The 14,540-nt window shown below is 53.6% G+C and overlaps 1 protein-coding gene across 9 annotated transcripts in view; it reads right to left on the minus strand.

The window, feature by feature from the left end:
* The window catches only part of CAPN15 (calpain 15), a 55,868-nt gene extending 42,245 nt beyond the window's left edge, over positions 1-13,623 (minus strand). For 4 of the 9 annotated variants that reach the window (XM_014252768.2, XM_014252766.2, XM_088064309.1 and 1 more), the window contains exons 1-3: positions 13,499-13,623; positions 7,855-8,247; positions 7,582-7,766 (exon numbers count right to left, since the gene is read on the minus strand). The gene's annotated coding sequence lies outside the window, so the exon portion shown is untranslated. Of the gene's footprint in view, positions 1-4,910; positions 4,952-7,581; positions 7,767-7,854; positions 8,248-9,219; positions 9,340-13,498 lie in introns of all 9 variants that reach the window. The other 5 variants (XM_014252767.2, XM_014252763.2, XM_088064310.1 and 2 more) reach the window with 4 other exon arrangements.
* Positions 13,624-14,540: the final 917 nt, after the last annotated feature.

Below are 14,540 nucleotides of genomic sequence, written 5' to 3' on the forward strand. Positions count from 1 at the left end.
TGGAAACTGCACCCCAGCAAGGGAAGGCGTCAATTAAAGAAGAAGAAAGCTTCTCTGGAAGCACTCAGCCTTATTTTTGAGGAATTTCTGCCCCAGGAGATGACCTGCAGGCACGTGGCTGAACAGGGGAAGCTTCAGTCACTAAATGGGAGCAAACTGCCAAGAGTTCTCTGTCTTGGCAGGAGGGAGCAGGATTTTTCCTCTAATTAATAAAGCACTGCTTCCACCTATCTAATCTGGAGGGGAAGCAACAATGTGAACAGATTGAAGTGTCCTGAGAAGGGTGGATCTCACTCATGGAAATTAACAGTTAAGCACCTTAGCAAGATGCTGAGTTTGGATTTTGGTTTTCTGCCTCTTGCAGCTGCAATAATTACCAGGTTTGAAACTGATGCTGTGTAACTGCTCCCAAAATAAAACCAGGTTTGATCTCACCACCCCCAAGCCACTCACAGCTGCTCACCCTGTTCTGTGGTACATGATGCAGACCCTTCCTCAAAATCTCCACCAGACCTGGGCAGCAGGCATGTACAGGTTGTGCAGGACAGCAAAGCTGTCCCGTGGAGCTCCTCCTGCTGCCAGGATGAGAGGAGCTGCCTGGATGCTTCCACATAACATTCCTCCACACCAGTGAGTAGTGCTGACCCTTTGGTCCCCAGCTCTTGTGTCACAGCAGAGCCGGCAGGAAGGGTGGAGATGTACCCAACCCCTTTTCCTTCCCTCCAGTTTCAAAGTAGGTTTTGGCTCTGAAGAGAGCAAAAAAAAAGAAGAAAAAAAAAAAAAAAAGGAACTAGCCTATGTGTGTTTCAATGCATCTGGAAGTTGCAGGATCAACTTTTCCTAGCATGAGCCCCAAGCTCTTCCCTTTGGCACGCATCAGGAAGAAGAGACAGAGGTCCCTAGAGCTGCTGCAGCCACTGAAGAAACCAGTGAGGGAGACTCACCCCAGCTGGTCCCACATGCAGCAGCCCCTCTTTGTGATGGGATACCCCCACACTCCATTTCCCAGTAATTCATTGATCCGTGTGCCACAAACCAGCTTTGCTCCTGCTTGAATTTTCTGGGTTCTCAGTCTTGGAAACTCAGGGACAAGACTTTGTCACTTCATTAATTCTTCCATTCCCCCATCCTTTAAATCAAGTCAATTCTGAACTACTCCCTTGCTCCAGGGAAGATCCAGGAATGAAAATGCCATCAGACATACTGAACTCCAGACAGCTCTGGTCTGAGGTGAGGGCCAGCAGCTGGCCCAGGAGAAGGCTCACCATGTACCTGAGGGAAATACATCCCTCAAAGCTGTGCCCAGAGAAAGCTGCAGGAGACTTTCTCCTAAGATTGAAGCTGAAGTACCAGCCCTTGTCCTCTCCAGGTCCTCTGCCTGGGGATGACTAATATCAACAGAATGTCCTTAGTTGGAAGGGAACCATAAGGATCATAAGCCCAACTCCTGGCCCTGCACCAGGACTCCTCAACAATCCCACCCTGTGCCTGACAGCATTGTCCAAACAGTCCTGGAGCTCTGGCAGCCTTGGGGCCATGACCATTCCCTGGGAAGCCAGATGTGCTGGGACCTGGTACCACCGTCACCAGCAAAGGAGGAGCTCTCTGCCTTCAGTCCTGTGTAAGCTGCTGCTGGCAGGGAGAAACCAGGGCTCCTGAAGAGCTCTCATTGTCCAGTGCCCACACACAGCTCTGGAGGAGCAGCCTCCTCTCTGGGACTGCGGGATGTGACTCATGCCCTTAAACACCAAGAGCTCAGGGGCAGCTGGAGGAGCTGGGGCTGTGTGGGGGCACTGAGACCATTGGAGATCACTTCAGACATCCTGAAGAAATGGCCAACCCTTGTTCCTCCACCAATCCTGCCTCCATGCACAGCAGATCTCCCCTGCAGGAGGCACATGCTCAGGGAGGCCAGGGTAAGCAGGGTGTGGTGTGAAGGGCAGGGAAGGTGCACAGCACGAGACATAGCAGCCTAAGAAGGTTATAAAGCCCCAGAGCAGGCTGGGATGGCTAAGAATGCAGAGCAGAGTGTCTGATGGTGCTCTGCTAGCCAAGGAATGGAAAGGAGCTCAAGCATTTGTGTGATCTAGCCAGCCCCCAGTGCCAGGCAGGGTGGCAGGACCTGAGGATGTGCAAAACCAGGTGCCAGCACCAAGAGCAGCATGGCTGGAATTCACCAGGCCTGAGAAAATAAGTAACCCCAAGAGAGGAAGGGAAAAAGCTTCTCTTTTTCCACAAGGCAGCAAGGGAAGAGCAGACAAGCAAGAAGACACCCACCTCAAGTAGACACAGCACTGAAGTCCAAGCTGCAAACACCGACCCAATGAGAGCTCCACAGCTCAAGTGCAGCAGGAGCAAGCGAGCTGGAACACCCTGTGCTCAGCAGCTGTCATGCACACAGCTGGGGACAAGACAAAATTTTGCTGCTCTTTCTCCCTGCCCTCACCTGCCAAGCCAGCCCAAGTGCTGCAGTCTTGGCAGGAAATGAAGGGCTGAGCAAGTTCCAATTCCTTGCAAAGTTTCTAGTAGGGAGGGGTGGGAAGGCACCTCCAAGGACAGACTGAGGCAGGGGTATAACTGGAGAGAAGGGATAATGGCTGGCATATTCAGCTGGGATGGGGGAAGCTTTTTCAGCCTTTGTGCTCCACCACAGAGCTCCCCAGGGCTCTGTGACTCAGAAAGCTCTGCCTTACCTGCCAGGGCCAAGGAGCCTTCAGGTGTGCAAGGCACAAGGATGACAGGCAGTGTGCAAACACTGCAGATGGGGGGACACAGGAAAGGGAGAGAAGGGTGAAACTCACCCACCCAAATGTTTGTTCTGGGGCAGAGGCCTGAGGGAAGAGAGTCAGATATTCTGGCCTTGCAGGAAACTGAGGGGACAGGAAGCTTTAAGTGAGCTGTTTTCCAGGTCTTGGTGAGAAATAAGACTGGTACACCACTTGCAGAGATATCACTAGCTGAAGTGAACTGTCTGGAAGCAGATTTCCAGATGGGTTATTAATGAGGTAACAAGATAATTGAACCTGGAGTCCTTGACCAGAACAGAAGAGGATCTAACACTCCATGCTAAAAAGTCCAGAACAGCAGTACATATCTCTGGCCACATACACCAACATGCAAAGGCAAGCTTGAGGGTTTTTACCTTCTTTCAGCTGCTTTGAAACTGGTTCTGGCCCAACTTTAACCCAGACGAAACTCATACACAGCAGCTGAATTGGGCTAAGCTGCATTTAATGCCCAGCACTGACTCTTTGTAAGTATGCAGGCAGAGGAAGAGGTGTCCAAAGCCTGAAGTGAAAGATTGATAGGAAAAATAGATGTATTGCAGAGCCAGCTTAGCTACAGAGCAACCACCAGCAAAGTCTGAGCAAAGTTTTCTCTTCTCCCTTGCACTGGACACTGTAAACCAGTGACAGATGATCCAGGGAGCTACTGGAAATCTATCCCAGTCACTTTGAGAGAGGGGATTACACAGATCGGAAAGGGCAATAGGCATCTTAATCAGAAGCTGGAGGGAGAAAAAGAGGAGAAGCACAAAGGCTTTTGCAAAATAAGGGTTAACTTCAAACCTCATCTCCACTGACAACTGCAAAGCAGTTTCTGAACAAGCATAAAAATGGCAACAAGGGCACTGCTGCAGAAGGGTCTGAGTGCACACACATTTAAGAAAACCCACACAACGAAATCCCTACAACGCCAGTGCTCTATTAAGTCAATTAACACTGCTCCAGTGAAGTGCAACGAGCCGCGTTTATCCCGCAATTCCCAACCAATTGTGGGTGACTCTGGAGTGTCACCATGGTGTGGGTGGGCTGGCAGGGCCCTCTCAGCCACAGCAGCGAGGAAATGCCACAGAGAGACTCACAGGGGAAGGAACAAAACAACACAAGCCACAGCATCCAATCCTGGGAAGCTTTACCAGCAGATCTCATTTCCAGATCTTTTCCTCCCCGTGTTTATAATCCTTGCAGCAGAGTTCTGTCATCCTACTCAGCTCGCAGGCTGCCCCAGCTACAAAAGATGTCAGGCTGAAAAATCACCTCGACAGACTGCCTGCTGAGACCAGTTGCATTATAAAAACAGGAAGCTCTTGCCTGCCTGCTCCCAATATGCTATGGATTTAATGGGAAGGAGCATACGCAGGGATGCTTTGCAAGAAGAGCACACACATGGGACTCTTGCCAGGAAAAATGCATCTTGAGTAACACATGTGCTCTTAGTTTCCTCTTTTTTCAGAAAGGTTTAACTACACTCTGAGCTACCCAGCAGCAATAAACCACTTTTTTCCCCTCTTTCTCACTTATAGCAGAGTGTTGCTTGGTAAACAGCAGATCTTCCTGTCTGAGGCTGTGCCAGCCTGTGCTGAACAGAACTGTTGTTATTGCACATTCACAGTTAGAGATAAACATGAATAAGAGCCACGAGTAAAAGCCAGGCACTGGTTCTTCAATACATTGCTTTATCAGATTCACCTTGATTCAAATGTTTCTGACATCTCTCCCTCCTGAAGGGACAAGATGGCACAAGTGGTAAGGACAAACATTAAAAAAGAAGACAGAAATGACAGCAGCACAAAAAGTGCTCTTCTCTGCTCACTAACATTCACAAACTGTGCAGCTCACAGCTCCACCTGCTCTTGAAACACTCAAAAGCACAACAAGGAAACAAATGGGCCCAACCAATCCAAGCTGCCCAAATGGGAAAACAAAACAGCCTTCAGCACATTTTTCAGGACAAATCTCCATCCAAAGCCACAACTGCTGCAGGACACAAAGGTTACAGAGAACCAGGGAAGGAAAAAAAATGTGCAAGTCATCATCTCATCTGCAAGCTGACTTTCTGCAATGGCACAGGCACAACAAACCAACCCAGGCAAAGTGGACACTGGAAGTGTGAGGAGGATTTCTAACCTTTCCAAGAGCAGATCCCTGGACCAGCTGCTCCAGAAGCACTGGGGGGAAAAAACACAGCATGAGTTCCAACAATTCATTCCTGGACAAGTTCATGACCTGCATGAGATGACTGCTCGTCTTCAGCAGCACGGAACTGGACTTGATGACCCATGAAGTTCCTTCCTCCCAATCACTCAGCAACCCAAATTCGTAGAGGCCCAGACACAGCACAAACATGAAGTTGTTCCCAAAAGGACAGAAGGGATTGTATCTTCAGATCATGCTAAGCTGACAGATAAGCAGATGAAGGGCTGGCCACTGCAGAAGGGAGGGAAAGAGAACTGCAGGAAGAAACAGTCTCACAGCCAGTGAAAACTCAGGACACAGAATTGGCAAGCAAAGTCTGAGAGGCAGGAGGTAGAGATGTCCCCTGAGCACACTGTCCCCAGACACTCCAGTCACAGCTTTAATTCTAACACAGATTAGACAGACAGTAAATATATCATTTGCCCAAGACACATCCAGTTGCACCCCTTCCTGGAGATAGCTCCAGTCCTCACTGGAGCAGCAGCTGGCTGTCTCCTTCTGCCATTTTAATGCAATTTGGCCTTCCCTGGCTTTCATCAGGCACCACGTCCCAATTTCCAACCAAGTGGCCTAGATTTAAACCAACACATCTCTGGCTGTGCCTCAGGCAAGCACTGAGGTGGGAGAAGCCTGTCAGACAATGGTGCCATTTGGCATTTCCATCACAAACAACCAAGAGATAAAAGCACAAGAATTGCTAAGAGGCTAAGAGCTGCACAAGAGGCTCCTGCCTTCCCTAGGAGCACAGGGAACCTGGAGAGAATAGGGAGGTGGGACAGACTCAGGGGTCAGAGAGAAGTTCCTCGTCTAGAATCATAGAATCACACAATGGTTTGGGTTGGAGGGAACCTTAAAGCCCATCTCCTACCACCCCCTGCCACCTTCCACTATCCCAGGCTGCTCCAAGTTCCATCCAGCCTGGCCTTGAAAACTTTCAGGGATGGGGCAGCCACAGCTTCTCTGAGCAACACAGAAGCACAGCTCAGCACAATCATTTAATGAAAAAGTACCACATTACTGCTTATCCCTCTCCACCCCCAGATGACACCTGAAAAACACATCAATCCTTCTGCACGCTGATGTGGCAGCCATGCCATTGCTTCTGTTAGGAGACTGTACTTATTGAAATGATAGGTGTGGAATAACACCTGGTACAAGGAAGTGATACAAACAAAACAGTGCCTGACACCACCACAACCCTCACCTCTCCTTGCCAGAGTAGTTTTACTGGCTCACTGTCTCCATCACAAGTGGCTCCTCTTCAGCTACACTAATGCAGCTGGAATTGTAGGATCTGTTCAATTATACACACCTTAAGCAATATTTTCTGGGAACAGTCATCTGAACAAACACAATGGTCATATGAGAAAAAGGCTATACTCTGAGAGGGCTGAAACACAATGCAGATGGTTTGAGTAATGGTGGAGCAAAGCCTGCCAGCCACACAAGGTACCTCCAACACTGAGAGGGAGCTGAGCTTTAACCAAAGGCTGCTGGCAGCATCCTGAACCAAAAGGGCAGATGGAGATGAAATCATGTTACTGGAGTCACTCCCACATGCCTTGAAAGACACATCCAGCTGCCTGAGCCTTCTGTGGTGCTGCAGACCCACAGGCTCCCCTCCAGCAGGCTCCGCTTGCTAAGACACAGCAAAGTCAGGCAACAGGAATAAGGGCAGTAGCTTTTGGAAGCCATTCCAAGGCTGCATGAAAACAGATCCAAGAGCAGGAACACCACCTCATCCCTCTCATCCATGAGAACAAGCTGTGGTGGAGATCTGACCAACACCAGCCTGGTGACAGTCACCACTCAAACACCAGAGTGCTCATGGCCCAGCTTCACTTACCAAAGCTATGAGAGGCTCCTGCAAATCTGCTGTGGCTGGACATCAACGACACAAAAAGACTACAGTGAGTTCATAAACATCCAGGCAGACCAGATGGGACAACACACAGCAAGCACTAGTGTCTATCTGATTATCCAACCTGGATAAGGCCACCACATCAACCTGGATCATTTGAACCCAAGGACAACACCATCACACGCTGCAAACGTATCCTGACGGTCCAAGCTCAGACTGGCTTCCCATCACCTCATCCTGCCTCCACAGCCCAGGCTCTGAATGTCCAGGCTGAAAGCAGCTCACCCACATAAGGCACAACACAGTCACCTCTCTGTCCCCGTGGGCTGGGAACTGCCACAGCTCTGGGATTACTGCAGGCAAAGCCATGCAGTTTCTTCATTTATTGTCCTGCCCTTGAACTGCCTCACACACACCCTGGGACAGTCATGCAAGTTTGCACTGCTTAAGATTCCAAGGTGCTGGAAGACCCCACAATTTCTCTTCCACTCTCACAGTTTCTTCTTCACCATGAGAAAACCAGAGGACATTGGAATCCCCAACCATTTGAGTACATAGCCTTCACACAGACAGCATGGAAACACTCAAAGAAGGAATTCAAACAAGGAAGAAAGACAAAAAACAAGAGGCTCGAGAGACATGAAGCAGGGTAACTGCTCAAAAACCAGAGGAGAGAAGGTTTCCTTCCTTCCAGCCCCTCCCAGCACAGCCCAGCCCAGCTGATTTAGAAAAGCCTCTCACCCAACACAATTCCTGCTTGGCAGGTCCAGAGCCAGTCGCTGTAGGGTCAGCCTGGTGTCCCCGGCCCCGAGCGGCCACTGCTGGCACCCGCTGAGTGGCCTGGCTGGAGGAGCATGCTAGAAGGTCCCTGCACTGAGCACCGGGAGCACACCAAGCCTGGAAGGAGCAGCTGCTGTCCCGAGCTGCTGGACAGAGAGTGAAAAAAGTCACGTAAGAATAAATGGCTGCTGAGACTCCAGGCCCATCAGCATGGCACCAACAAAGACAACCAACCTCACATTTTTGGTCCCTCAATCAGCATCCCCTTGAACTTCAACTCGGAGAGGGCTCTGTGCTTCCTACGACATCCAGCTGGAGCTTGGTCCCCCCTGGAGACAGCTTTTGGGTCAGCTCAGGCTCTTCACTTGTCCTCTCACAGAACCTTTGGCTGTGACTTTATAGTTCCATGCCCACCACTGGCCTCACTCTCTGCCGGCAGCTGCTGCTCAGCATCCTGGTGTGAGCTGTCATCAGAGCAGGGAATGCCACACCTCGGAAGCACAGCAGGATGGAGCACAGCAGGATTGTATGGAGAAGGACTCTGGACAGCTCTCGACAATTAGCAACAGGGCAGGATCTCCCGAGGGGCCGGATGGGAACGCAGCGATGTCTGGCGGGGCACGCTGCCTGAATGTTCAAATACAGAAACAGATGTTAATTACTCTGCATAGCCAGGACATCATTAGCAGCTACATCTCCTGGAGATTCTGAAGTACAAATTCCTCTGATTATGCCAAACATGCCCACCCCACCCCCAGAAGCCATGACGTTTGAGTAGTTGCCTCGGCAAAACCTCCCTCCTCCGAGATATTTCCCCTTCCTCCTTCATACTCTCTGCTCTCAAAACAACCTGTTTTAATGAAATTCCTGCTTTGGGAAAGTGCTGTCTCCTTTGGGACGGGCTTTTAGCAGATGGTGGCAATAAGAACCCTTCTCCGTAAGTGTCTGGCTCTCCAGCACACTCTTACTTCCTCTATTTTAGGTTGGGGAGGGAGGACAAAAATAAGGATTCAGCTGGCACCATGTGATCAGTGAGCCTCTGTGTGAGCACAGCAGAGCAAGAGACTCCATTCTGCCCCCCGACCTTGCTCACCATCCCCACAGCTAGATGCTGCATCAAATGCAGTGTGATACCCCTGGGGTAGGTGATGGTGAACCCACAAAGAGCTTTTCTCTTCCAGCACTCCCCATCACTGACAATTGCAGACAGTGGGGAAAAGATACCCTGTGGTGAACATCTGGGCAGGTGCTGCTAATGGAACCAGAGCAGCAGAGGGAGGGTGTACAGAATGGGCAAGGGACACCACTTGGGAACCAGTAACGAGTAAGTAGGGGACTGATTCAGGAAGCCTTCAGGTTCACAAGGACCACCCTGAACCTTTTAGCCCAAGGGTCTATGCAGCTACACAGGGAATTCCAGACCCACAGCACCTCCAAGGCACTGCCTGAGCTGCTCCTGCACTGGAAAGGCAGGAGATTCAGGAGAGCTAATGAGCAAGTGAGACCAACACCAGCGGACAGAGCACCCCCAAAGTGCCACATCACATCATTATCCTTGCACATACCATGGGATAGGAAGGGAAAGCACTCAGCACAGACCTGCTGGGCTGCAATTCCAAGGACTTCCCGAATTCTGCCTGCTGGCCAGAGTCTGCAGGAATCAGACTGACAAGGGGCAAGCTGGAGAGCAGGAGCTTGACCACATCAATGCTGCAGCCTCTGTGGATTGCCACAGGAAAAGACAGAGCTCAGCACACAAGGACCTTGGGGCTGTGCTTCCACTTCCACAGATCAGCACAAACACAAGGGATTTGCTGCCAGCAAAGTTGTCCATGAGTAACTTCCTCTGCAAACCTTTTTGTTACAGAAGCAGAAGGACACAAGTTGGGAAGCTGCCTGTGATATCCTCAGTAAACTGAAATCACCTGGGCTGGGACTGGGAACAAGATGCTGAAGGGGAAACTTTAGTGCCACTGGAAGCATCACATTAGAAATGCAGCTGGGCAGCATCACTGAAGGGGACAATAGCTTTTTTTAAGGTCTTGGTCTCTATTTCACCAAATTGAGAATGCACTGATAACCCCAAGGTTTGGCAAGGGCTGCTCACGGCAGGACTGGGGCAGGACACCAGCTCAGTCCCCTGACACAGTGCCACTGTCACTGTCCCTGATGCTGACCCTGCTCAGGCCCACAGCATTTCCTACAAAAAGGGCTGCACTGCAGGAACAGAAAAGCTCTTTCTCTTTTTTTTTATGAACACTCATTAGAGTTTACACCGTTGGCAAAGCGTGGAGGCACGCATTTGTGAAGGAACAGAGATATGGCTCCAACACTGGTTTTAATGTGCAAGCTTAAAGACTCGGCTTCAGTTTTTAGAAATCAAACTTGATCATCTCAAGCTGGCAAAAATAGCCCCATGTTCCCTTGAGTTATTTTCTTTTCAAATAAGCAGGGTACAGCACAATAGGAAATATCAGCAGTTATGTATTCAACCTCCAGAAACCCAACGGGCCAATTCCAGCAACCCACGGCAGCTTTCCAATCCTCCCTGATCTATTTGCTGGAGTTAGTCTGAAAAGCAGGCTGCCCCCGAGCCATTCAGCAAACTCCACGTCCCGCTAATTACATCAATATAAATGTATTATCTTGGCTGTCAAACATGGGCTGCCTGAACAGGACAAGGCTCTGCCATGGAAATGCAGGAAAACAATTGCTCTTTCTGCTGGTGACACATTTCTCTGGATCCTATTTCCTTGCCAGGGCCCCCCCTTCTCCCTTCTGCCCAGGCACCAGGGCATCAGCGTTTTTTTCTTCCAGGGCAAGAGGAAATGGCACACAAAAACCCTCCTCATCTTTCAAGCAACTGAACATGAACAAATTTTGGGAACACCACCGGCATTTCCTATCAGCCAACCTGAGAGCTGCCAGCACACAGGGAAGAGAGTTGTGAGGGCAAGAGTTAAATGTTTCTCGTGACCAGGCAGCAGCTCTTCTGCCTCCCTTGGCTTCCTCAGCTGCCATTGCTAAATGCAAGGCAAGTGTCAACACTCCAAACAGCAAATGTGACAGAAATTCGGAGCAGCCTGCTCCTCCCTGCCCAGATTGCCGAGTGTGGCCTGGAGAGGAGGGAGCCCCTCAGGAAGGCTCCAAAAGCAACAAGCAAACACAGGCAGAGGCTTCCAGGGAGCAGGGAGGCAGCTCTCTTCACTCCAGAGAGTGGGATTATGACGGAATATGAGGAGGAAGCCACTGACTCACCTGTCCCACCCGCCTAAGCAGCTTTCCCACCAAAGGCTGCACTGAGCATGACCTTGCTCAGAGCCCCAGGTTCCAGCAAATCAGGGGCTCACAAGGTTCCCCCCACCTCTGGACACTGGGAGAGAGCCATGGTGGAAGGACACTAGGCTGCACACACTTTCCAAATCTGCCTCTTCTGACTGCAGGCAGCCACAGTCCCTCATTCCAGCTTCCCTCTGCTTCATAAAAAGCATTTCTCACTTGGAGAAATGCCACAGGGCCTGATCCTTCCCAGACCCCTCTGCTCACAGGAAGGGTCAGATCGAAGCCAAAAAAAATCAAGCCTGGAGATTCAGATGAAGCAGGAAGATGGGAGGAAAACAGCATTTCTCCACCTAGGAGAAGATGATGTTTCCACTGGCAGGGATCAACACGACCATGGACACACAGCACAGGCTGAGTCTCTCTCTAGGTCTCACATGCACTGGTTGTGCAAACTTGGAAAGCTCCCACAAAACCTCTGGGACAGAGGAGAGCAGCGTGTTTTCCATGAGTTAAAGCCAACTGTACTCAGCTGGCTGAGGGAACGCCAGGGCTGTGGCCACTTCCCTCTCCAAAGCCAGTGGAATTCCAAGCAAAGATAAAGGGTGCCCAGAGCAAAGATAAGGGGGGAGCAAGCCAGGAGAGTGAGGGGTAATCAGTGCATCTGCTGAGGGTATCCAGGCTCCTCCATGGGGTCACCCAGCCCTTCCACCACCGTGAGACAGCTCCGAGTCTGGGCACAACGCCCGACCTTTTCTACGTGCAACTTTAGCACTTACGGGTTGTTTTCCAAGATTTATTCTGATTCAGGAGACACCGTGCCTGGCCCGTGCCTCCAGTTCCCTTACGCACCAAGTCATCAGGCTGGAGAAGGCTGCTCTCCCTCCTGCCAGAGCAATCGGGCTTAGCAAACCCAGCCAGTCACATCAGACCTTCAAAGGGCTCTCCAGCCATTCAAGCCCTCCCGAGGAAGGGAGCAATGCTGGGTCCTGCCTTCTGCCTTCAACTGTTAAAGCCTTGGACACAAACAGAAGCTGATGCAACTTGAAACAAGTTAATATCCCCACATACATAAAATCAGGGTAATCTGAATCATGCCCTGGACAGGCTATGCTCAGGCAGAGCTCAGCCCTGCTCTGCTGCACTCAGGGGCATGAGCCAGACTGTTCAGCAGGATCTCAAAAAATGGCTAGACAAAAGCCACCAGCAGACTCTCAGAGTCACAGGCAGCCAGTCTGTCACTGTAGGTCTGCTCCAGTTTAGGGAAGAACACAGCTCTGAAGCACAAGTCCCTCTGAGTCCCAGGTGACAATGTGCAAAGCGTGGCAAGATCTCTGCATTCAAAGCCACAACAGCCACAGTCTGGGATATGCACATCTCACCTCCACCCTGGCTCCCTCCAAACACATCTCCCAGTCTCCATCAGCCCTTGACCAACCCACAGCAGTGCAGCACTGTCCTGCACCAGTGCCCCAGGCCACGTGCAGTGAGCAATGCCCAGATAACCTTCTGTCCGACCATGAGAACCCACCCAGCCGCATCCCGGGCCTGCAGGCCTACAGGGCGCCAAGCTTCAGTGAGAATCCCAGCTGAAAAAATGCTTGGAGGAAACAGTATGACATTTCAAACACAACGCACACATTATCCCATCTCCTCTAACAGGCCCATGGATGATCACCCTGAACAGTTGTTTCCTGGTGCCTGGGGGGGATGTATCCCAGAAGCAAGAGCAGGGAGAGGAGAGAGCTCAGTAAATGGAGAGGCTGGCAAGTACAGAGCTTTTTCCATCTTCTAAGACTCCTGGATCCAGGACCCGGAGGCTGAAATGCTTCAACTGCAACTGAGCTGACATGCAGTAAAACTCAGGGGTCTTGATGAGACACCGGGACCCAACAGCCTTAGGATGTTCAAGACCCAATGATAAAAGCCAGCCAACTGATTCTAAAGGGCAAACTCGCCGAGGCTTGAGAAACTGCATAAAACCCTGCTCAGCCCTAGCACGGGTGTCTAAGCTGGAGGTGAGAGTGAAGACCTGAAGGACAGGCAGCCCGGGGCGCTGGAAGCTCTGCCGTGCTCCAGCCCGGAGCCGGCACTCGGCGGTGCCGTAAGCGGGGCTCCCCTGCCCGCGGGGAACCCGGGAGCTGCGATCTCCCCGCACTGGGCACGGGGCGAAGGCAGGTCAGGCACTGCAGCCTAACGCGGGCAGTCACGAAGCCTCCCCGTCCCCACCGGCTGCTGCACGACCCCCAGCCCCTCCGGCTGTGCGGCCGGGCTGGGGTGCGAGCGGGGCCCCCGCAGCCCCCGGGTCCCTCAAAAGCCCCGGGCAAGGCACCCCGACCGCCGCACAGCCCTGAGCCGGGACCCCGGCACCGCCCGCCCCCCCCAGGCCGTCCCGGCCTCCAACCTCCGCTCGGGCCCACCGGCAACAGGTGGTGCGGGCCAGCCCGGGGGCGGCCGGGCCCAGCCGGCGCCTCTGGCCGGGAGGGCCTCAGGCGGGCCCCGGCGGGGGCGGGAAACACGGCCCGGGGGGCTGCGGCGGGGGGGCCCCGGGCGGGCGGCCCGTCCCCGCTCCCTCCCCCGCGCCCCCGTCGCCGCTCACCTGGGGGTGGAGGCGCCGTGCCGCCGCTCTGTCCCCCCGGCCCCGCGCGTTCCTCCGGGCGGAGCAGCTCGCACCCGCCCCGGCCGCCCCGCCGGCCCTCCCTCCCGCCCGCCCTACGCCGCCGCCGTGGCGCAGCGCCCCGTCCCGGCCGCGGGCGTGCGGCGCGGAGACAGCGCAGGAACCGTCGTGAATAGCGCGGCGGGACTACGAGCCCCGAGGGGCGCCGCGCGCAGGAAGCGGAAAGTGGCGGCCGAGCGGGGCACCAGGAATGGGGGTTCGGGGCCGGGGAAGGCCCGGCGGGGCCCCGAGCAGCGGTGGTGGATCTGGGCGGAGGGACCGGTGAGCTCCGGGCGCGCGGAGGGCGGGGGCCGGAGCGGCCGGTGAGAGGCGGCGGGCGCCGTGCGGCGGGGTAGGACTACGACTCCCAGCGTGCCTTGCGGGCCGTACGAGAGCGCCGCCCCCCGGCCGGGGGTCGCAGCGCAGGCGGCGCCGGCCTCGGGGGCGGCGGGACTTGCCCGGGCTGAGGGTCGCGGAGGGTCCTGGGGGGTCTTGGCGTGTTCCGGGGGTCCCATTGCTCCGTTCTTCAGGGGTCGCGGTTTCGGAAAGGCGGGTGCGTGGCCCTCAGCCCTCACACGGAGGTTCCGTGCGCCCCTGAGCGTCCCCGCCCGCTCCCATGGAAGGCGCCGCCGTGAAGGGATGGAGGATCCGAGCGTTCCCTGTGAGGATCAGAGCCCGCGGCTGAGCCAACCTGGGCAGAAGCCGCTCGTAATTACAGCTCTTAATGACCTGGCGGCACATGAAGCAAAGGTGGAGCCGGTAGGGATCTGCTCGGCGCTGCGGGCGATGTGCAGCCGTGGTTCGGCGTGGGACGGTGGAGCGGGGCCGGGCCGCGGCCCTCGGGCAGCTGCAGGTGGGGCCTGCATCCCCACCCAGCCTCGGAGTCCAGAGCCACATCCCCACCCAGCCCAAGGCCAGACTCGCCGGGTTAAGAAGCACCTTCAAACCCTCACGGAGATGAGAGCTGGGAGCAGTTCATGCAGCA

The sequence above is a fragment of the Pseudopodoces humilis genome, chromosome 18 (genome assembly GCF_049639895.1).
Source record: "Pseudopodoces humilis isolate 2021_Gansu_Grassland_sample_001 chromosome 18, ASM4963989v1, whole genome shotgun sequence".
In the NCBI taxonomy this organism is placed as follows: Eukaryota; Metazoa; Chordata; class Aves; order Passeriformes; family Paridae; genus Pseudopodoces; species Pseudopodoces humilis.